Source organism: Palaemon carinicauda, chromosome 8 (assembly GCF_036898095.1).
Source record: "Palaemon carinicauda isolate YSFRI2023 chromosome 8, ASM3689809v2, whole genome shotgun sequence".
NCBI lineage: Eukaryota > Metazoa > Arthropoda > Malacostraca > Decapoda > Palaemonidae > Palaemon > Palaemon carinicauda.
The window spans coordinates 139,747,109-139,770,251 of record NC_090732.1 but is presented as its reverse complement, the minus strand read 5'-3'; the positions used below and the strand labels follow the sequence as shown (position 1 = coordinate 139,770,251).

Below are 23,143 nucleotides of genomic sequence, written 5' to 3'. Positions count from 1 at the left end.
AGTTGATCAGAAGTTGGCCTTTCTCACTTAGAAAACCTGGCAACCCTGCTTCAGTGTTCGCTGAGCAAACTCCACTCCAAAGTCGCTAATCGTGTTTAGACAGTTCAGTTTGTTTTGTAACAGTGAAGTGTCTTTTCCTAGGCGTGGTTCTCCCAAAGTGTTTGCATGTTATTTTCGTACTTGGAAGTGTCCCTACGTAACTTTGGTGTTTTGAACTGATGGGTAGTGTTCTTGATGTCAGGATAAATATTAGGTAAGGTAATAAGCATTCATAAGTTGCAGATTAGGTGACAAGATTACACTTAGGCTAATAGTTTTTGTTTCTCCACTGATCCAGTTTCCAGGAAACTCGAGTAGTTTACATTTTTGTTGATTAGCAGATTTCTTGATATATATACTATGTATTAGAATTATTTTTACGTATCAGTCATTTTTAAACCAATTTTTAAAATAAACGCAATAATGAATTTGGGAGCCAACACTTCTAGCCAGTCGATGAAAATGTTTGGGTACCTCAAATTTGTAGTGACAGCATACCAAGCTGCCGAAGTTTGATGATGGCAACGATTTGGGAATAGCTTGTAAAACGTTTAGAAACTCTGGTATTTGTTTACTAGAGAACGCTCTCCGTTTACTTCAAAATTATGCAATCCTGCAGCTCTCCTCTTTGGTACAGTAATTAGGAGGTTCTTTAAATGCTGGGAAAGCAAAAAAATAACAAGATAGGTTGCGCAAGTTGAGGGGGGGGGGGGAGCGGTTGGTTGGTCGAGGAGGTACCAAACTACCTGGAACAGCCATCGTTAACATAGTCAAAGAGAAGTTTGTGACGTCAGCGGACGTATATTCAAAATATGCTTATCAAAAATTGAGTGGTTACTCAAAAGTGTCAATATTTGTAAATTGCATCCATTATGGACACTTCGGTAATTAATCCATTTTTAATTACGTATATTTTGAATATACAGTATATCAAATGTACGCTGGTATCATGAACTTCTGTTTATGTACGCTGTTATTTACATAATTTTTAGTAAATTGATAAGATAGAATTTGTATTTTAAATTATTTTTCTATATACCCTTTACACAATACATAAGGGTTCAAAAGGGTACAGAACCTAACAAACCCACTTAACCTAACCTAGTAGTTCCCAGGTCACAACCCTTAGCCTGGGCCAAGCCCCCGGACCCCTTCCCAGGTCACAAACCTTCAGGTCACAACCCCTAGCTGGAGGCAAGCCCCCGGACCCCCTTCCCAGGTCACAACCCCTAGCGAAGATTCTACCTGCAAATATATAAAAGATATAAATGCTAGAAGCATAAAAATAACTTATTTTGATAAAATCACACATTTATTGATTTATAAGGGTTTGCAGTGATATTGTAGGTGATTTCGGTAATTTTCAAGGGGATTCCAGTATTTACCTGAGGATTCCAGTGAATCCGGGGGACTCCAGTAATTTGAGGTACGGCCTAAAGATGCCTGCCAATTTCCCGCCAATGAATACAGACATACGCTGTAAAAATAGTCATTCGCATAAAAAATTTCTTTAAAAAGATATTTGTTGTCAAGTATGTACCAAATAAGCTATACGATTCACATATAGTGACACTTTTGAGTAACTGATTCATTTTTAATTTAGTATATATTTTGAATATACAGTATACCAAATGTCCGCTGACGTCACAAACTCCTCCTTGATTGACTATGCTGATGATGTCGGTGCGAGGTCTTCTATAGTACCTTCTCAACCAACCCCCCTCCCCCCCTTGTGCAACATATCTTGCTATTTTTTGCTTTCCCAGTATTTAAAGAACCTCCTAATTACTGTATGAAAAGAGGAGAGCTGCAGGATAGCATAGTTTTGGAGTAAATGGAGAGCGTGCTCTTGTAAACAAATTCCAAAACGAAATATTCTAAGGTGTTCAAAATTTTCACATACAGTATATATGTTACCAAATTTGAATTTGTTACATAATTCAGAGCTCCCCACTAAGCCTCTTACCCAGTTAATATTACCTCTGGAGGAATTGGTTTGGCAGACAGAATAATCATGATTAATTATTCAGTTATTTTTTTAATTAAGATTGATGGCCATGTTAGCCTATGATCCAAGATGGGATTCCAATTTATGAAAAATATTGAACTTTTCAAGAGTCTTTAAAATCGTTTAGGTCATAGACTATTCAAATTGTGATACCATTTGGCCACTAAGTCAAATCAATCTTTCTCTTATAATTACAAAGTTTGATTAGCAAGTGTTCTTCATGCTTAGTTTTAAATTACGTTATAGTAGGTACAGTAAACCTTCCCAAGGGTCGTCTCGCTTCTCAATCAGAAAAATAGAGTATACAGTAGCCTACTTATGTCATTAATAATCGACGTTTGGTAATTAAATTGATAACAGCTATAATACCGTCAAACCAAGGTACCTTTCGTGCCGTGATATGTCATACAAGGATTAAAGGCTTGCCCTTCCAGTTTTGCCTTGCTACATTTATTGAAAGTATTAACTGCTTGTAATTGTTTATTTTTGTTTGATATCATTATATTGTTTTAAATGTTTTATCCATGTTTCAAAGGGGATTTACACTGTCAAACGGATTGTCAAACCCCTGGATTTGAGACGGCCTTGGTAACTTTGCTTTACTATGGATAAGCCATTGCCAACCAGAATTGCTTTGCAATATTATAAACTGATTGAATTTACTTTTACTGGACCACAAAATTTATTTGACATATACTGTGTACATCCTTCAATTATTCAGATTCACGTAGCGTAACCTGCGTTAATTGTCAAATCCACGTCATCATGGCATTTCGTGAACAAAAAAGTCTCAAATCTTAAACCTGTGCATCATCAGCCACCTTGATGTTAAGCGAGAGCTTGTAATAGTGTGGGGGTCACCCATTTCAAGGCTTTTGAAATGCTGTCGAAGTATATCTTGACTAATAATAATGTTCTATGACAAGATGAACCCTTCTAAATGTGGCTATATTGTGTAATGATGATCATTGCATCAGCAAGATAAGGTGTTGAGTCAAAACCTATGCGAGCTATAATTTAGATTAACAATTCAACTACAGGCCTATATGTCTTTAACCAGGTTGCATCCGTCATGTATTTCTGCTTGGAGACAACTCATTTTGTAATTAAGCATTTTTATGGAAGAAAATTAATGTACTGTATAACGAAATTGAATAAACAACGTAACTATAGGTGTAAATATATTTTTGGGCTCAGGCCATGTCGTCCTGATGGAAGGTTCCTTCAGTAGCTTCCTAGGGTATATTTGACTACAGTGGATATTCCCAGAGAATTAACGAAAGGTCTCCAGAATTCTAACTTCTGGCGCGAATATCCTTAAAGTTGCCTTTAAGGATATCGCATAATAACAGGACGTATTATTGACACGCCACAGAGCTATCTGCACCCCACATAGCGTTTACACTTCGAGGGGGAAGAAGTGGCAAGATAAGGGAGGAGCCGTTACAAAGTTCTCCTCCTGTGTTACTGTTATGGGCACTCGGATAACGTCATACCCGTCGCCATCTTGGATGACGTAGTATCCGCCCGCCATCTTCATTCCTTTTGCTGTAATTTCCTGACCGGGTGTTTTTTCCCAGTTCTTTCGCTATTTCGGATATCATGTCGCAGTCTTCATCTTTTTCTACCTCTGGAAAGTTGAGTATTTACCTCTTATATCGTATAAATGTAGCTCTGGCTGTAAAGTAATTTTTTTCTTGAAATAGGGATTTGTTTCGTGGCAGAGCTCTTGCCTAGACCGGAGGCGTCTCGGCGCTGTCGTTCGTAATGCATGCTTTATTTAGTTAGCCAGAACGACTTTCCCGGTTTTATAGCTTCTACCTCATTAATTAGGTATTTAGTCTTCATTGCTAGGAATTAGTTATTTTTCAATATTAAACTTACCCGATAATCATGTAGCTGTCAACTCCGTTGCCCGACAGAATTCTATGGAGGGATACGCCAGCTATCACAATACTAGAAGGGGGTGTATTTACCAGCGCCACCTGTGGCCAGGTACTCAAGTACTTCTTGTTGACACCTCCTCAATTATTCCTCTGTCGTGCTTCCGGCAAGACGTTCTGGGATACGCTTATGTTCTTGGAGTATTTTCACGACTTTGGTGAAGTATTTCTCTTTGATTTCGGCTGTCGCTTTACTGGAAACTTCTATATTAGCTTAGTTAGCTTTTGGAATTAATTTGATTAATTTTGGTGACGAAGAGAGTATGAACTCTCGTTCACCTTTCAATGGCCGACCCTTCCCTTAGACGGAAGTGTTGGTGTCTAAGAGAGTATAGACTCTCTTTCTTAATTTTGCTTAACAAAAGTTATAGATTTATTTTATATCTCTCCGCCTCTTATAGGCCTCTTCGATTAACTTCCTTTTATTATAAACTTATTAAAATTAATTTTTATATTTGTTTATATTCGACCTTCCTAATAGTAGGCGGTCTTTTCTTGGTACCGAAGTTAATTAACATTGAGCCCGTCATTTCGGATTTACCTGTTAACATATTATGCTATTTCCGCCACAGAGTTTGAAAGAATTTCTTTGATAGTCTCGTACTGTTTTCAAAGTTGAACTAACGTTTTGTTTTGTCTCTGCAGTTGTTGACGTTCAGAACGTTCAACTTGCACTCTATCGTTACGATAGAGAAAGAATGTTCACGGTTTCACGTTGCAGTAAGAGTAACCGTGTCTAGCGTTTTGTTCATTCTTTCTTAACTTAATGGTTTTGATCCTAATAAAGGAACTTTTCAGTTTTTTCCTTTAACAATAATATGTTTTAACGATATATATGATTGGGCTCTTCTCTCAGGTTCTAAGTCGAGAGAGAGAGAGAGAGAGATAGAGACGGAGGGAGAAAGAGGATAAACGTTTCATTCAAGCCTGCCAGGCGTACGAGTAACGTCGTTATCGTTTTTGCTCTTCTCCCTAGTCTCTTTAGGGGAAGAAACTAAACGTTTCTAGAGTGATCTAGTGTTTAGTCTCTTTCCAGCCACTGAATTATCTTTCATTAGATTTTTCTGTTACATTGTAATTCTGTTTTCGCAATTACTAACTTTTGAGAAAGGATAGAATTGCGTGTTTCAGGTACAAACCACTTAAAGTTTCGAGTTCAGTGAAATAAGTGCTAACAGAAATCAAAGTGATAAGTGATTAGCGCAAAGTATGTCAGTGTTGTGCGTGAGGGTACTTCTGTGCGCGCCAGTCGTCCTCCCAGTCCGGGACCTCTTGCAAGCTCCCAAGCCCAGGGGAGAAGCAATGTCGAAGGGCATAAGGGTTCAGCAGGCCTTGATCGGCGCACAGAAGTATCCTCGGTGGTTGTGGGCGTGTCTTACCGAGACCGTCACTCCCACCCGCAGACGATTGAGCCCTTATTTTGCTCGTCTGCAGAAGAGATTTAGGGGAGAAAATAAAGGCAGAGTAACGCTGGTCTCAGGTCTCAAGACCTCTTAAACGTAAAGTCCAGACCTATGCCAGACGTACGAAGTTAAAGTTCAACAACCCGAATGCAGTCATTGGGTTAGCTCTGACTCTCCTCAGTCATCAGTTGAATACACTCCGCCTAAGAGGAGTAAGGTTCTGCCGCAACAGATCTCTGCTGTTAAGGCTTTACCTCAGCAGACCTTAGTGTTTGCCGACCCCAAGTTGACTCTAATGCAGTCCATGCAGTCACAACTTTCGGTCTTGATGCGTGAGTGTCGGGCTGAGAGTGTTGCGCCTCCGCCTCCGCCTACACTCCCCCCGCCTATGCTCGCTCCGCCTGATCGCAGTTCCACCTGCCAGGCGTACGATGTTGTGGACTCTACTATAGTCCATGCAAGCACAGCTTTCGGACTTGATGCGTGAGTTTCGGGCTGAGAGTGTTGCTCCTCCGCCTCCGCCTACACTCCCTCCACCTACACTCGCTCCGCCTGATCGCAGTACCACCTGCCAGGCGTACGATGTTGTGGACTCTACTATAGTCCATGCAAGCACAGCTTTCGGACTTGATGCGAGAGTGTCGGGCTGAGAGTGTTGCTCCTCCGCCTCCGCCTACACTCCCTCCGCCTACGCTCGCTCCGCCTGATCGCAGTACCACCTGCCAGGCGTACGATGTTGAGCCACGTGCTGAGTTTGCTGTTCCCTGTGGTGTTCAGCCTCCGCCTTCCTTAAGGCAACCTTTACAATGGGATCAGGAGGATTATACCTCTCTTCCTCCGCCTCCTCTTGCTGCTCCACCAGTGATGCAACACTCGGTTGAGGTACAACAACCTCTCCCGTCCATGAGTCAGTCTCCTCAGCTCTCGCTGCAGCGAGCTCAACCCTCCACAAGGCAAGCACCACAACACCTTAGCCTTGCGCCTCAGGAGCCTCAGCTTGCGAGACATTTACCTTGTTCTGCACAGCCTCTTCCTCATCACGCTCCGCTCATTCCACAGGAACTGGAACTTGCTACTCCGCTTCCGCCATCCGCTCAGCAAGCGCAACCCTTGGGTTCAACCACTCATGCTAGGAGTCAGCCTCCTCCACCCATGCGCCTTCCTTCTGCTTGTCTTTTATTCAGCCTTTGCAGACTGAGCCTCAGGTGTTCCCTCAACAGAGTCTTGAAGAGGAAACCACAACTATTGTTGTTCCAGCTCGTTCTGACTCTGCTGTTCAGCATACCTTACCTCCATTTTCAAACCATGGCAAAAATATGAATCATGAGTTATGAAGGTAAGGTAAACATTATGTTGATTTTTTAACCCCATGCAAGCATACATAAAGCACTCTAGCACTGGTCATGGAATTTCTGAGAAATGTTAAACGCCATGCACACGCTCTGCTTTCCTTACAGCAGGCTCTGCTTACTACATGCTCTGCATACAGCATGCTCTGCATACAGCATGCTCTGCATTCAACATGCTCTGCATACAGCATGCTCTGCATTCAGCATGCTCTGCATACAACATGCTCTGCATACAGCATGCTCTGCATTCAGCATGCTCTGCATACAACATGCTCTACATACAGCATGCTCTGCATACAGCATACTCTGCATACATCATGCTCTGCATACCTTACCGCATGCTTCTCAGTCACACATCTTGGGTTGTTGCCAACTCACTAGACTGTCAAGCAGTTTCTTAACGTTGCCTTCTAGTCTGCTGCTTTTGCACCAGTGAACCCTCACTCAGAGAACTTAGCTTTTCTAGGATAAGGTCCCTGTAGATGAGAAAGTTCTTTTCTCCCTCCTTCTGATATTTCCTTGAGGACTCTGTCATTTGGAGGGAGCCTTTAGCTGCATAACCTCTTATGGACTTTTATTTAAGCACAACATGCTTCCAGGGAAGGTAATGGTTCCACTTCAGTCGCTAATCCCGTCTGTTACCACACCTGCTCCCATAGACCTTGAGCTGTGTTGCATGACATGCAGTCCAAACTTAGTCCTTGTTAGAGGATTTTTTGTTTACGGAGTCAATGTGTCACGGGGAAGACGTTCAACAACCAACAGAAGTGACTTGTTGTGACGCAGTGCGGCAACCTCAGCAACCCGTTAAGGAGTTGTCTGTACGACCCAGACAGTCTAGACAGATTCGGGTTGTCACTGTACTTCCTCGCTTGCCCATGATTGACAGTTCACAGACTGTGCAGCAGTATCATGATCTTGTGTCCGGCTCCGTCAGACGACTGGCTTTTAAGAGCTCCCACAAGTCGTCGCTGTCTGGAGATTTTCAAATGGACTATGGATCTGACCAAGGAACTGGGCCTCCTGGTCAATTTTGAGGAGTCTCGGCTCGTTCCATCCCAGACCATTGTCTCCTTGGGTATGGATCTTCAGAGTCGAGCTTTTCGGACTTTTCCGTCGGCCCCAAGGATCTTCCAAGCCCTAGAATGCATCCAGAGCATGCTGAGAAGGAACCGATGCTCAGTCAGGTAGTGGATGAGTCTAACAGGGACACTTTCATCGCTGGCCCTGTTCATCGTGTTAGGGAGACTCCACCTCCCCCCCCCCCTTCAGTATCATCTAGCTGCTCACTGGATAAAGGACATGACGCTAGAGACGGTCTCAGTTCCTGTTTCCGAAGAGAGGAGGTCTTCTCTCGCGTGGTGTAAGAACAGCTTTCTTCTCAAGGAAGGCTACCTTTGGCTGTTCAGAAACACGACCGCCGTCTCCTCTCGGACGCATCAGACACGGGCTGGGGTGCGACTTTGGACGGACAAGAATGCTTGGGAACATGGAATCAGGAGCAAAGGACACTTCACATCATTTGCAAGAAGTTGTTGGCGGTTATTCTGGCCTTGATAAACTTCAAGTCCCTCCAGCTTAACAAAGTGGTGGAGGTGGACTCTGACAACACCACAGCCCTGGCTTACATCTTCAAGCAGGGAGGGACTCTTTCGTGGAAGTTGTTCTAGATCGCAAGGGACCTACTCATCTGGTCTTTAGATCGAAAGCTAACTGGTAACGAGGTTCATTCAGGGCGGTATGAATGTCATGGCAGATCACCTCAGACGGAAGGGTCAGGTCATCCCCACAGAGTGGACCCTTCTCAAGAATGTTTGCAACAGACTTTGGGCCCTGTGGGGTCAGCCAACCATAGATCTGTTCACTACCTCGATAACCTAGAGACTCCTGTTGTATTGTTCTCCGATTCCAGACCCAGCAGCAGTTCACGTGGATGCTTTTCTGCTGGATTGGTTCCATCTCGACCTGTATGCATTCCCGCCGTTCAAGATTGTCAACAGAGTACTTCAGAAGTTCTCCTCTCACTAAGGGACACGGCTGACGTTGGTTGGCTCCGCTCTGGTCCGTGAGAGAATGGTTCTTAGAGGTACTGCAATGGCTGGTCGACATTCCCAGGACTCTTCCTCTAGGAGTGAACCTTCTAAGTCTACCTCACGTAAAGAAGGTACACCCAATCCTCCACTCTCTTCGTCTGACTGCCTTCAGACTTTCGAAAGACTCTCAAGAGCTAGGGGCTTTTCGAAGGAGGCAGCCAGAGCGATTGCCAAAGCAAGGAGAACATCCACTCTCAGAATCTATCAGTCTCAAGGGGAAGTCTTCCGTAGCTGGTACAAGACCAATGCAGTTTCCTCAACCAGTACCACTGTAACCCAGATTGCTGACTTCCTGTTATATCTAAGGAAAGTAAGATCCCTTTCAGCTCCTACGATCAAGGGTTACAGAAGTATGTTGGCAGCGGTTTTCCGCCACAGAGGCTTGGATCTTTCCACCAACAAAGATCTACAGGACCTCCCTAGGTCTTTTGAGACCTCAAAAGAACGTCGGTTGTCCACTCCAGGCTGGAATCTAGACGTGGTCCTAAGGTTCCTTATGTCATCAAGATTTGAACCTCTCCAATCAGCCTCTTTTTAGGACCTCACATTAAAAACTCTTTTCCTCGTGTGCTTGACAACAGCTAAAAGAGTAAGTGAGATCCACGCCTTCAGCAGGATCATTGTTTTCACATCTGAAACGGCTACATGTTCCTTGCAGCTCGGTTTTTGCTAAACGAGCTTCCTTCACGTCCTTGGCCTAAGTCGTTCGAGATCCCAAGCCTGTCCAACTTGGTGGGGAATGATCTGAAGAGAGTACTTTGCCCAGTTAGAGCTCTTAGGTACTATCTAAAAAGGTCTTAACCTTTACAAGGACAATCAGAAGCCTTATAGTGTGCTATCAAGAAACCTTCTTTTCCAAGTTCTAAGAACTCAGTTTCTTACTATTCAGGCTTCTGATTAGAGAAACACATTCTCATCTGAAGGAAGAAGACCTTGCTTTGCTGAAGGTAAGGACACATGAAGTGGGAGCTGTGGCTACTTCAGTGGCCTTCAAACAGAACCATTCTCTGCAGAGTGTTATGGATGCAACCTATTGGAGAAGCAAGTCAGTGTTCGCATCATTCTATCTCAAAGATGTCCAGTCTCTTTACGAGTACTGCTACACCCTGGGACCATTCGTAGCAACGAATGCAGTAGTAGGCGAGGGCTCAGCCACTACATTCCCATAATCCCATAACCTTTTAACCTTTCTCTTGAATACTTTTTATGGGTTGTACGGTCGGCTAAGAAGCCTTCCACATCCTTGTTGATTTGGCGGGTGGTCAATTCTTTCTTGAGAAGCGCCGAGGTTAAAGGTTGTGATGAGGTCCTTTAGTATGGGTTGCAGCCCTGTATACTTTAGCACCTTTGAGTTGATTCAGCCTCCCAAGAGGAACGCTGCGCTCAGTAAGGAAGACGATCTTATTAAAGGCAGAGTAACGGTTCAAGTCGACTTCCTTACCAGGTACTTATTATTTCATTGTTATTGTGGATAACTGATTATATGAAATACGGGATACTTAGCTATCCTTTAGTCTTGTACACTGGTTTTTCACCCACCCCCCTGGGTGTGAATCAGCTACATGATTATCGGGTAAGTTTAATATTGAAAAATGTTATTTTTTTTAGTAAAATAAATTTTTGAATATACTTACCCGATAATCATGATTTAATCGACCCTCCCTTCCTCCCCATAGAGAACCAGTGGACCGAGGAATAATTGAGGAGGTGTCAACAAGAAGTACTTGAGTACCTGGCCACAGGTGGCGCTGGTAAATACACCCCCTTCTAGTATTGTGATAGCTGGCGTATCCCTCCATAGAATTCTGTCGGGCAACGGAGTTGACAGCTACATGATTATCGGGTAAGTATATTCAAAAATTTATTTTACTAATAAAAATAACATATTATGCCAATAGTATTTTTTCGTTTCGGCAAATGTGTAGCCGATCTGGTTGTCGCTAGGCCCCCTAGCCTAGATGCCTGAGCTTACTTTCTTGCATGCTATAATAAGTGTTCCTGGTGTTATTTAACTCAAATGAAGATATTAGGCAAAATATACGTGTAAGATATTGTGATTGCATATGATTTCCTCTTCCAAGATCGTATACGAAGAGTTTTGATGAATCAGGTAGTCTTATCTCTGTCACTAGGCTAGTAGCCTAGTGGCTTTAGTATACTTTCACACATATCCCCGGTTAGCTATATGTATAAGGTAATCTCTTCTTCCCTCTGCGGGTAACCCACGGTTACACTCCTAGCCGTCCCTGCCTTGAATTGTCATTCTGGTAAGGTTAGGCTAGGGTTTTCTGCCCCTTTCCAAACTGTGGTTGATGAGTTTGTGTCAGAACCTGAGTACCTGTCGTGTGTGTGCCTCCAGCTACCCAATAAGGTGAATGTACTCTCCTGTTGGACATGATTGGTTAGCATAAGGGGCCTTGCCCCCACTTAGACTACACCTGGAGGGATCATGGGATCCCCTTCGCCCTGTAGTCTAGCGACTAGTCCTGTGCTTGCAGACTCTGGGCTGAAGGATATGAATATCCTTTGCCCTAGGTTAGGCAAGCATGGGGATTTTGTTTCTTTATAGTTTAGGACAGCTTGATGATGCCAGGCCCTTTACTGTACTAGCCCACCCTAGGCTGGAGAATGTACTCTCCCTACACCTGGGGTGGCGTTAGTACTGAAACGAGTTCCCTTGTTGACGTGACGAGGACGGCTTACGCCGGCTCCTCACACACCCTTCACAGGACCCTTTCTCCTGCCCCCCTCTGTCCTTTGGTGATGGCCTAGTCATCACACCTCTGTGTCCGCTGTCCTACAATCCCACCGAGTGTCGGCAGGTGGTAGGGCCCCCGGTCTTTAACCTGTTGTGTCTTTAAACACTATGCGAAGCAAGTACAAGAAATCAAAAGATATGTGGTGGCGGCAGGTAGTGTACTAAAACCTGCCGCTTAGTGCTGCAAGCAACAGTGAATTTTATGGGACTTATAATTCTAAGGGTGTATATGTTGGCCCTAGTGCACAACATAGTAGTGATTTGTCATCGTGATGACAATACGGACTGTTCTAATATACTAAGATGATATAACATAGACTGAACACATGCCGCGTGTTTATTACAAGAGTGTATATTGAGACATTCTCAGAAAGACATTACAATTCCATACGGAAATTGAAGTGTGTGGTGGCAAGTTTTCCTTTTCAGGTATCACAAATATTTCTGTTTATGTCAATGTGCCATTGTTATTTAATTGATTCTCAATTGCAATTTTACATTATTCACATGTATGCTTATCCTTATTTATTGATCTTAAATAAATGTCTAATGGTTTCGTGCGTCTTATTTCGCCTTAAATCATTATAATAAAGCCTATGTGAGAGTATTTTTCTACCCTTCTGCATGATGTATTGAACAATAATGCTACCTTTGTTCCTACGCTTACGCAAACCTTTCCGGCGAGATGCAACTTCTTCCGACACTTGATACGAACTCGAGCTACCAACATGCACCAAGACCTGCATGTCTCCTTTGACCGCTGGGTTGGTTCAGCATGACATGCAACTTTTCGACTTTTCCCGAGTCTGGTTTGACTCTTCCCTGTGGGGGGGACAGGAAGCACTAACATAGTGTATGTTAAGCGGATATGACTATAATGGTGTCGTCATAGGTCTCTTAGGTTCTAAAGACCAAGGAAATGATGTCTGGGAGTCGAAGGCACAACTGGGAAATCCACGATAATTAATGCTCTGGTAAACTTCCATCTGGACGACATGGCCTGAGCCCAAAAAAGGGATTTTGACGAAGGAAAAATCTATTTCTGGGCGAGAGACCCGTGCCGCCCAGTGAAATGCTCCTTTAACATCATTTCTAAGGTAAAAACTGCTATGAATTTACTAGAGAAAATGTTGTATAGGAATGCTAGGTTGAACCCAGCTCGCTCACCTTAATAAGGTGTCGGTATAATACTGGGGCACTGAATAAATCACAATCAAAGGCCTCGCACCATTCAGATATCTCCTGTCATCATCCCCGAACAGCGAGGTGCCGTTCAACATCCAACTACTGTACTACTAGCAATCCCACGCCAGTGACGTCACTCCTTTTAATAGCACGTTCTTTCAAACACTTATTTTACCTTGGTCTGTGAATTTCGCTGGTTTTTCCTGGATTTACCTCAAGATGTCGGACTCTACTGTCACTCCATCTAAGTTAAGTACCAGATCTATGAGTTTTGAGATTTTGGAGGGGTCCTTGCCCTTTTTGCTTATATTATAATAGCTTTATTTTTCACGACCCCACGTGGGTCTTTCATGGCGCCCGGCTCCCTCCTATCTCTCTCTCCTTTTGTTCTTAACGATTTTCAATGAGTCCTCCATACTGATAGTTTCTCGTTATGAACTTTATGGGTATCCACGGTTCACACACCGTATTAATTTTTATATTGTCCTGTTATTATGATAACAGTTATTACATATACGTGTGCGTATTATCGGTAGGTTGGCATGCCTGGTCGCCTTCGGGCGTTCCTATTCCACTAAATTATTACTTGGATTATTTACGTTTGCACGCCACGGACTTGCTTACCATTTTAACGTCATTCGTTTGCTTGCATTAGCTCGAGGGGCTTTCATGAGTCAGATATTACATATTAGTTTGCATTTTGTTAGCACTTCACTGACTCTGTGTTATGTTGGTAGCCCTGCCGCAGCGCTGTCAGGCTTGGGTTTCTCCTGTCTCATGTTTGCTCCCTCGTTTGTTTTACGATTGATGTATAGTTAATTTTATCATCATCCAGCATGCCTTCCTATCTTATTTTACCATGTGTTATGTTTTTTATTGTGTTATTAGTCTTTCCGCGTGATCATATCATCGTGGGTCTGGCAGGTTGGTATACCTGCTATCGCCCCATTTCTAGCCTCCCTCCCGCCCGATACCCCACCCCAGGGTTCCCTCCCTCTCTCTCTCCTGATCGAGTTTGAGTCGCTTTATGGCGCTATGTTCCCCCCCCCAGGGTTCCCTCCCTCTCTCTCTCCCGATCGAGTTTGAGTCACTTTATGGCATCCGCTTTCTTTGCACGGTCGGTTCCCGTTGATCTGTGAGGCTTACTATTATTATACATTAACGTACATTACTTACTCTTTTCACTACTCTACGGATTTTGAGCGAAGCGAAAAATATATTTTTGGGCGAGATAGCCATGTCGTCCTGATGGACCCGCCCTCCTTTCTATGAAAGGCCTTAGCAGGCTCCCTCCCAATCTTAATGTATCTGGGGGTACTGGCCGAACGCTAAAAGGAATGAAGATGGCGGGCTGATACTACTTCATCCAAGATAGCGACGGGTATGACGTCATCAGAGTGCCCATAACAGTAACGGAGGAGGAGAACTTTGTAATGGATCCTCCCTTATCTTGCCACCTCTTCCCCCTCGAAGCGTAAACACTATGTGGGGTGCAGATAGCTATGTGGCGTGTCAAGAATACGTCCACTGTTATTATGCGATATCCTAAAAGGCAACTTTAAGGATATTCGCGCCAGAAGTTAGAATTCTGGAGACCTTTAGTTTAATTCTCTGGGAATATCCACTGTAGTCAAATATACCCTAGGAAGCTACTGAAGGAACCTTCCATCAGGACGACATGGCTATCTCACCAAAAAATGGATTTGTCGCTTCGCTCAAAATCCGTTTTAAGACTTAAGACATTTTTTCCTGGCAACTTTGAATATTAACTTTTCAATTGAAGTCTATTAATCGTTTAATATGCTTTATTTTTACATTTTAGTGTTGGTTACTGCATTTGAATGATTACAATAGATTTTATCCAAATTTTTTCCAAATTTTTCCCCCAAGAATTTCACATGGTTGCAACACCTGTAATTTTGCCAGGAACTGAAATAAAAATTTTAATAAATTTTTATTCAACCCTGGACCCACTTAGGCTATGTGGGTCCTGGTTCAACCGACTGGTGCTACTATATTATCAACTAGAGGTACACTCAGTAGAGCGCAGACCTCCACCAGGCTAGCTTATTTCTTGACATTTTGCTTGTCCGTGACCTTCCAAAATTTAATAATTCCGAGCTTTTAACATAAGTTTAAAATCACCGAAAGTTTCATTACTTTATGATTAAAATTGTGTCCGAATGGTTGGTGACTGGAATTTGACCTTTACCTTGACCTTTACCTTGACCTTTACCTTTGACCTTTACCTTTGACCTTAACATGTATTAATTTCATACACACAAATATGAACCAAGTTTGAAGTCTGTTACATTGATGTCCAAAACTTATGGCTAATTATGTGATTTTGAAATTTTGCTTGACCAGGACCTTGACCTTCTAAAATTTAATAATTTCCAGCTTTTTACATAACTTATGCCCTGCAAGTTTCATTACTCGATTAAAATTATGGCCAGGAAGCTGTTCACAAACAAACACAAACGGGCAAAAACATGATCTCCTCCCAACTTCCTTGGCGGGTTGATAATGATTGACAGTTTGTTAATTCTGCCAACAGTAAAGTCCTTTAAAGACATTATTTTGGAACCATCATTTCTTGCAGTTTGACATTCGTATAATTAACGAGCCAGATCCATTTCTTCTTAAAGAATTGTTAGCAATAAAGACCTTTGAGTATTTTGTCAAACTGCTGATGGTTGAAGGAAATATTTCTTTGCCCTCTAAACTTAAGTACATGAATATTATTTAGGTTTCATAATAGACTTTTCTAAGGTATATTTTATTTTGTTTTGTGAATTGGTTCAACTGATGACATGGAATACAATTAATAACTACAGTAGTGTGTTTTATAATTTAGTTGACGGACTGCCAGTACTGGAACTTCTGTCTCACATAAAGTGGGCCCAAGTTCTCGTGATCCTATCATTTTGCATTTTTCTTTACGGATGTTTTTTTTTTTTTATAACGAAGTAAAGTGTTCTAATTCTTATTACCAACTTTATCAGCTCCAATCAAACAAGAACACTGAAGAATTGCACGTTACTAATCTTCCACAACTATGCCTATAAATCTGTACTACTAAGTTTCTGAAAAACTGGTAATGGTTAGTGTGATTAAATTAATGCCATGTATATTTTAAAAACTGAATTAGTTTAATATATTACTATATTGCATTTATCTTAGGCTATGTGAGTTAAGTGGATAATAAGATAATGCAAGTGTCTTTTCACTGAAAGAATTAGATTTCAACAATACTGCACTTGAAAATTAATTTTCTATTACATAACCTTTCCAAGATAAAGTGGTATTTTGGAATAACATTCAAAATTTGTACTTTGCAGTACAGTATGTAAAATGTCTCCCTGCTGGTATCTAATATCCTCATTAATAGCTAAAGTACATAGCCTAAGTTCACAATTATCTTTGATCTCTCGTTAGGTAGCGGCTGCTAGGAAAAACAAACCTTTACACTAAACTCGCCTGAATTTAGGTATTGTACATCAAAATTATTTTAGATTATGGGAAGTGTGTACAATGTACGTACAAGTCTGCTATCTTTCTTATAGTGATTTGCTATTTTGGTGGGTGATGAGCTGATCATCAGTACTCTTGTTGAATTTGTCGCATGTAATTCTTTATTGTTCTTGTTTGATTGGAGCTGATAGTTGGTAGACTAATGAGAACTAGAACACTTGACTTCAGATTCTTGGGAAAAATCTAGTTCCCGGTACAGGTATCTTATAAAAAAAAAAAAAAGTATATCTTTATGAAAAAGGAATGCTAAGTGGTTGAGTAAGTTTGAGGTGGATAGAGTAGGCCTATTGCCATTTAGTTATGAAGTACTGTTTGAGGTGGATAGAGTAGGCCTATTGCCATTTAGCTATGAAGTACTGTAAGTCCCATCTGAATTATTTTATTTGAGAGATGTTACTAAGAATCGTTAAAGGTGACCAAGAATACAGTACACAGTTTCTCTGGAATATTGTACTGAATATAAAGTGTGAAAGGACAGGTTTAATGTAACTCGTTAGATCTGTGTCCATCGAGTTGAACGAGACCAAAAGCCATGTAGGAAAACCTTAGGGAAACTTCCATAAATGTACATGGCCTTTCAAAATTAAGTCATGCTTTTGTGAAATCATTGCAAAGTTTTGATAGTACCAAACATTTCACGCTAGTGTTTCACATTGTTTCTGGAAGACTGTTTTTGAGCTGTTTGCCACTGTATTAGATTTAAAATCTTTTCTTTCACTTTGTAATTGGGTCATATCATCTGATAATTCATGATTGTGGGGAGCCAAAACCTATTCGACTACATCCTCATCAGTTTTCACAAACCAAACCATGGTTACTTAATATATTTTATTTTATTACTATTGATTCAAAACCATCAATATTAATGATGGTTTGACTATCGCCTCCAAATGCCATTTCTCGCTGAAAAAATTGACAGCACCTTCAAAGGTTGCTGTTTTTTCCCCATAAAAATAGTTCAGACTTTCTGCTTTGTTAGTGGCACTTGAGAAAAATGTCACAATTTTGTTACTGTAATCTATGAGTGTTAGGCAAACTTTCAGGAACTGGGTATATCTTTGCCTTTTTGGGCTCAAGCCATGACGTCCTAATGGAAGGTTCCTTTAGTAGCTTCCGAAGGGTATATATGACTACAGTGATATTCCCAGAGAATCAAACCAAAGGTTTCACAGAATTCTAACTTCTGGCGCGAGTACCTTTAAGATTACTCTCAAGGGTATCGTATATCATCAGGGGACGTATTCTTGACACGCCACATGGCAATCTGCACCCCGAATAGCCTTTACGCCTCTAGGCTCTAGGGGAAAACGTGGCAGAATAGAAGGGTAACCGCCACAAAGATTACCCTGGTTCCCCTACTACAATCGTATCAAAACCGCGCCAACTCCCTCTGGCGGTCATTCCTTTATCTGTAGCGACTCGCTGCGGTGGTGTTCCCTGTCGATCTGACATTTCCGTTTGATTTCTGGGAATCTTTATGCTTCTACGGCTTCTTTCTCCATCTAGAAGGTTGAGTACTGATTCTTTACAATATGTAATTTAGTTCCAGCTTCGCAATGAAATTGTGTATTTCTTGTGTGTGGATCTTCGCCGATCGCCGGTGTCGCCATGGCGCTGTCGTTCTTGGTACATGTGCTATTTAGTTAGCAGAACGATATTCCGGTGTAAATAGCTTATTCATTGTTATGAAAGCTATTTAGGCATTATTATATTGTAAAGATATCTATAAGCATATTTTTCCCTTTCCGTGGCGATCGTATATGTCAGAGTTTTTGGTGATTTAGGTAACCGAAATCTCGTCATGTCTGGGTAACATAACCTAGACAACATATACTTTCGTCATTTCCCCGGTTACCCTTGTGTTTTGGTTATCATTCCTGGTGATCGATATCTCCTGGAATTATATTAACCATCATCAATCTCACTAGAGATTTATGGGTAATCTCTCTTCCCTCTGAGAGTAGCCTTAGGCTACAACTCTCTGCGTCGGCCTTGAATTTCGAATTCAGGCATGACTAGCCTAGAGTTTTCTGTTTCATCCCTTAACGGCCGTCGGCAAGTTTTGGGATTCGATCAGAACCTCAGAGTATTTAGTCTTTGTCGGCAGTTGGTCGGCGGGGTGATTGCATTCCCTTGCCGTCGGAACTACCGGCATAGGAGGCTAGCCCTCCCTAGACTACACCTGAAGTGGTCGAATGTTACCGCCACCTTCTCCCTGTGGTCTAGTAGACTAGTCCTATGCTCGCCGACCCTAGGCTATAGAGTCGTATACTCTTGTGGCCTAGGATGGCGCCGGCATTGGAACTCTGTTTCTCCCTTGTTGAGAGGAACGGCATGAGCTGCTGTCCCCTTAACTGTATTAGCACCTCCTAAGCTGGAGAATAAATGATTCTCCTGCCGCTTGTGGTCGTGCCGGTACTGAAACAGAGTTTCTTCAAGGTGTGTAGATCCGGCAACATTGCCGGACCTCCTATACCTCATATAGGACCCTTTCCCCTCCCCTCTCTGTTCTTTAACGATGGCCGAGCCAATGTCTTTCCTGTGCTGGAGTCCTGCAACCTTACCATTGCAGGTGGGTTGCCGGGGCCTCCCAGAACCCCCCCCCTCCTCAGTCATCAGCTGTCGGAGACTGCCGACTGCCAACGGCCATGACGACTGTCGGCGACTGCCGGCTTCCAGCGGCTTTGGCGGCTGTGGATGGGAGGCCCCTTTTGTCACCAAGGTTCTCCAGTTCTCCCTTGAACTGCTAGCCACAGTTTCTGTTGTCGGCGTATTGTTCTGGCCGGCAGTAGACCGGCACAGATAGGTACTGACTCAGTAGGTAGTATGCCGACTGTACTCGTGCTGCCGGAGGCTGGCCTACAGTAGTAAGTCGGCAATAGTACTATGGCTAAATGGAAGTGAACCTTCTTTTCGGAGAAAGGCAGTAAAATTAGACTTTTACATCTTTTACTACTGTATACATATACAGTAATAGAGAGCCTTCACTCCATGCTTTCTCTCTCTCTCTCTCTCTCTCTCCTTTCTAGCCTGCTAGATGCTCCGACAATAGCCAGCTAACCCGGCAATATGCCGGCTGTACTACAGTATATGTCTATACAGGTAATCAGTATAATTGCAGTATAGTATATACAGCAGATGAATAACTATCGTATATATTATACTAGTAGTTATTTCCAATATATCTTGGGTATCCCTGCCCAGATATTTGCTGAACCCAATTCTATATTGATGGATTAATATTTCATCAATATTCTGATTTGAATTCAGTTTCCATGTACCCTGCAATATTGAATTTCGTAAAGGGCTGGTGGTGTGGCACCTCTAACCCCTATAGGGGAGAGCCCTTATCCCTGAGTTTCGCTGATCAAGAAACTCCCTGATTTAATATTGTACGGGAGTTCACAGCAAATAGATTGGTTGGGATGCATAAGAATGTCTTTTATTTTCTGCCGGCTGAACTACGGTATAGGTCTATACAGGTAGTCAGTATATTTCCGGTATAGTAAATACGGCAGATGGATAACTAACGTATAGATTATACTAGTAGTTATTTCCAATATATATTGGGTGTCCCTATCTAGATATTTGCTGAACCCAATTCAATATTGATGGAATAATATTTCATCAATATTCTGATTTGAAATCAGTTTCTATTTACCCTGCAATATTAAATTTCGTAAAGGGCCGGTGGTGTGACGCCTCTAACCCCTAAAGGGGAGAGCCCTTATCCCTGAGTTTCCCTGTTCAGGAAACTTCCTGATTTAATATTGTAAGGGAGGTTGCGGCGAATAGATGGGTTGGGATAGACAAATATATGTCTTTTAATTTCTAACCAACATATCTTGGATGCGAGCTTCTGCGGTTACCGCTCCTATTTCGAAAGAATGACATTCCTTTGATACTCTGATTGTGTATCAATCCTCCTTACCTCACAGCGTTAAGCATAGAAGGGGACAGTGCATGTACACTTCCTTACACCTAGGTGTTCGAGCCCCCTTTTCTTCAGGGAATTCCCCGGTTGGAGGAATTTCCTTAAGACTGAGGAGAAGTAACAGCATTGGCTCGCAAGGGATTCACGGTTATGTGTCTCCAACTATCTCTTTTAGCTTTCTGTCCTAAGCTATTTTGTCAAAAGACAACTTTGCAAATTGCCTATCGATGCGATAATCAATTGAATACTCCTTTCTGTTCTCCCTTCCTTACAGGAGGGACACCAGATGATGCATTGCAGTCTTCCGCAGTTATAAAGATGAGCATTTTCACGGAAATAATATATGCAGGTCCCCCCAGCAATATTATTTCCAAAATCCCCAATCTGCAGGACGGCAGTCTAGAGCTGTCGAACTGTGGCTGGTTTCGTCTCGAAAGTTATCTCTTAAATGCGGTTCAACTGCGATCCCGTAAAATGCTAGAACTCTATGGGAATTGGACCGAAAACTTCATTTTCTCATTACTAATAAATACCAATTTACTGCTCCTTTTAAAGGTTTTTAAGGTCTAAACCCCCAACCCTGCCTCTTAAGTTGAGGTTGCAGACACTAACGGCGTTGGTGAGTCTGAGCGGGACTCGAACCCCCGACTGACTAACACCGGGCAGAGACTCCATATTCAAGCCACACCTTGTAGTGAAATCAACAACAGCAGTCATTGTTTCACTGTCACATCTGACTCCGCCGCCAAGAGCCGGCAGTGGGTGCCCTTGGTCACCACCCAGTCAATAGATGAGTTGGTATACCTTCAATCAACAGCCCGCCAATTCCCAGCGGTCTGCCGACGGCCCGAGGAGTCTCCTCTGGTTCAGAGATCCGCTGACTATGCGTATAGTTTTCACCACTACCCAGTCACATTGAATACTGGCTAGGATGGTGTGACGTCTGTCAGCGACCCGCTGCCAGCCGAAAAATCCCTGATATGTCGAAGACCTGCTAGCCATATCGGTACTGAAGTATTGTGCCAATTAACTTACCCCCAAGCACTAGCCTTGATGGTAACAGGCCAGTTGTATAGGGGTATACAATACCCTGTACACCTGCAGTTTAGGACCATATCGCAGACAGAAATCCTTGGTACATAACCATACAATAGAATGGTTTTCCAGTACGTTGTGCTTCTAAGCACAACCCCTTGCTGAGACCTACCTGATTTGGGGGATCCACTCCCCCCCCCTTCTTCCTTACGCTGATGCTTCATCAGCCTCTTGATTCTCATTATTAATTCCCCGGATGTAGGGCGCTACTCTAGCCTTATGGACTAGAATCTTCCATCGGCCTCCTCTTGAAAGGGGATGCCCTAGATTCCTAGAATCAATAATTAGGAAGACCACAGCAGTTGGCTGGAAGGATTTACACGTCTGTGTCTCTCCTCTTTCCAGCATACTTATCCTAAGCTTTATGCAATAGAAAGGAATCTTCTATTACAGTGAAACACTGAAAAGCTGATATAGGCGAACAGTCAGGTATGGCCCGAAAGGAGAACGGAAGGGTTTCTTAGTTCTCCCTAGGATGTTAAACTGCATCCCACAGTTACAATGACAGTTGTTCCACAGACAGTCAGATTTATACACCTTCGGATCAAGCGAAGCAAACAGACGCTTCTGGTAGGAGGGAAGTTCCTCCTGGATCGCCGGACCTTTGATCACTGGAGTCCAAGGCCTGACCAAGATGAGACTAGAATGGAAATGGACATACCTCCACCATCCTTTCCTCAACTCTTCTTATATTCAAATTCCCCCTAGAAGAGTATACCTTAAAGCTCTAGAGCATACTAGTGGTGAGGAAAGTAGAGTCCATCGATTTCCAATGAAGGCAGTTTATTGTTCACATAAACGACTCAAGAAATCTCTGAGTCATTCTGGACTTGGCGCCACGCAACAAGTTCCAATAGAACAGCAAGTTCAGAATGATAATCCTTCTGAACATAAGGACCCTATTCAGTAAGGGGTGTTGACAATCTAGCCAGCCCTGGAAGATGTCTATCAGCAACTTCCAGTCAGTCACCCCCTCCCCTCCTACCTAGGATCCAAGTTATGGAAGATAACGTATATCCTGGACGAGATTCTCGTCGGACTAGTTCCAGTCCTAGGATCCTTACGGAATTAGCAGACAGTCGAGCGAAACCAAGCCTAGAAAGAGTTCAGGCAACGATGGCCCTGGACGACAGGCTGGAGTGGGCAGCACCCGAAATTACTGTCTCTGAGCATCCATGGAGATGATCCGGCCCTGGAACATTGAGGATGCAAATAATAGAATCTCGATTCTCTCCAGCTCAGGGGCTTCAATGTTTTAAAAAATCATTGAAACCTGTAGTCACCCTAACGCCCCCTTTTCCCCTGGGGATGTAAAAGGAGATCGCAAGGTCTGTCAAGAGACTATGGTAATCAGTCAGGATTCCATAACGCTAACAGGGAGGAGTTTCGAACTCTCTCCAGTTCACGATGATGACAGACCCAGTGCTACTCGCACAACTATAAGATGCGCTAAGAGGCTGGAGAAGATACGCATCAAACGCTCGAAGAGATCTAATAGGACCAATAATGGTCATTCCCTCTCCGCTTACCCTACAATGACCAAAGACCACGGACCCGTAGGCCATTTTAGCCCTGTAATGGGTGGATAAACTCTCTCCACACAGATCGGACCTTCTCAGGTTGACCTGGAGCATCGAAGCGATAATGAGGCGTCAAAACTGTCGAGGATAAGGGACGTCTCATTTCATTAGGGAATGCTAGCCATCCCTTCCTTAAGGGAATGGTGCCTATCAGCAGCTCGTTTATATATGATCCGCAAGGTGACAGCGGATGCTCTTCTTGGGTTCCACCCAATAGAGTCG

At 42.9% G+C, this 23,143-nt stretch overlaps 1 long non-coding RNA gene across 2 annotated transcripts in view; it reads left to right on the top strand.

Annotated features, from left to right (window-relative positions):
- The first annotated feature begins 48 nt into the window (after positions 1-48).
- LOC137645984 (uncharacterized) overlaps positions 49-23,143 on the top strand; it is an 80,540-nt gene continuing 57,445 nt past the window's right edge. For both annotated transcript variants that reach the window (XR_011045369.1, XR_011045370.1), the window contains exon 1: positions 49-253. This is a non-coding gene — a long non-coding RNA (uncharacterized lncRNA). The remainder of the gene's footprint in view (positions 254-23,143) is intronic.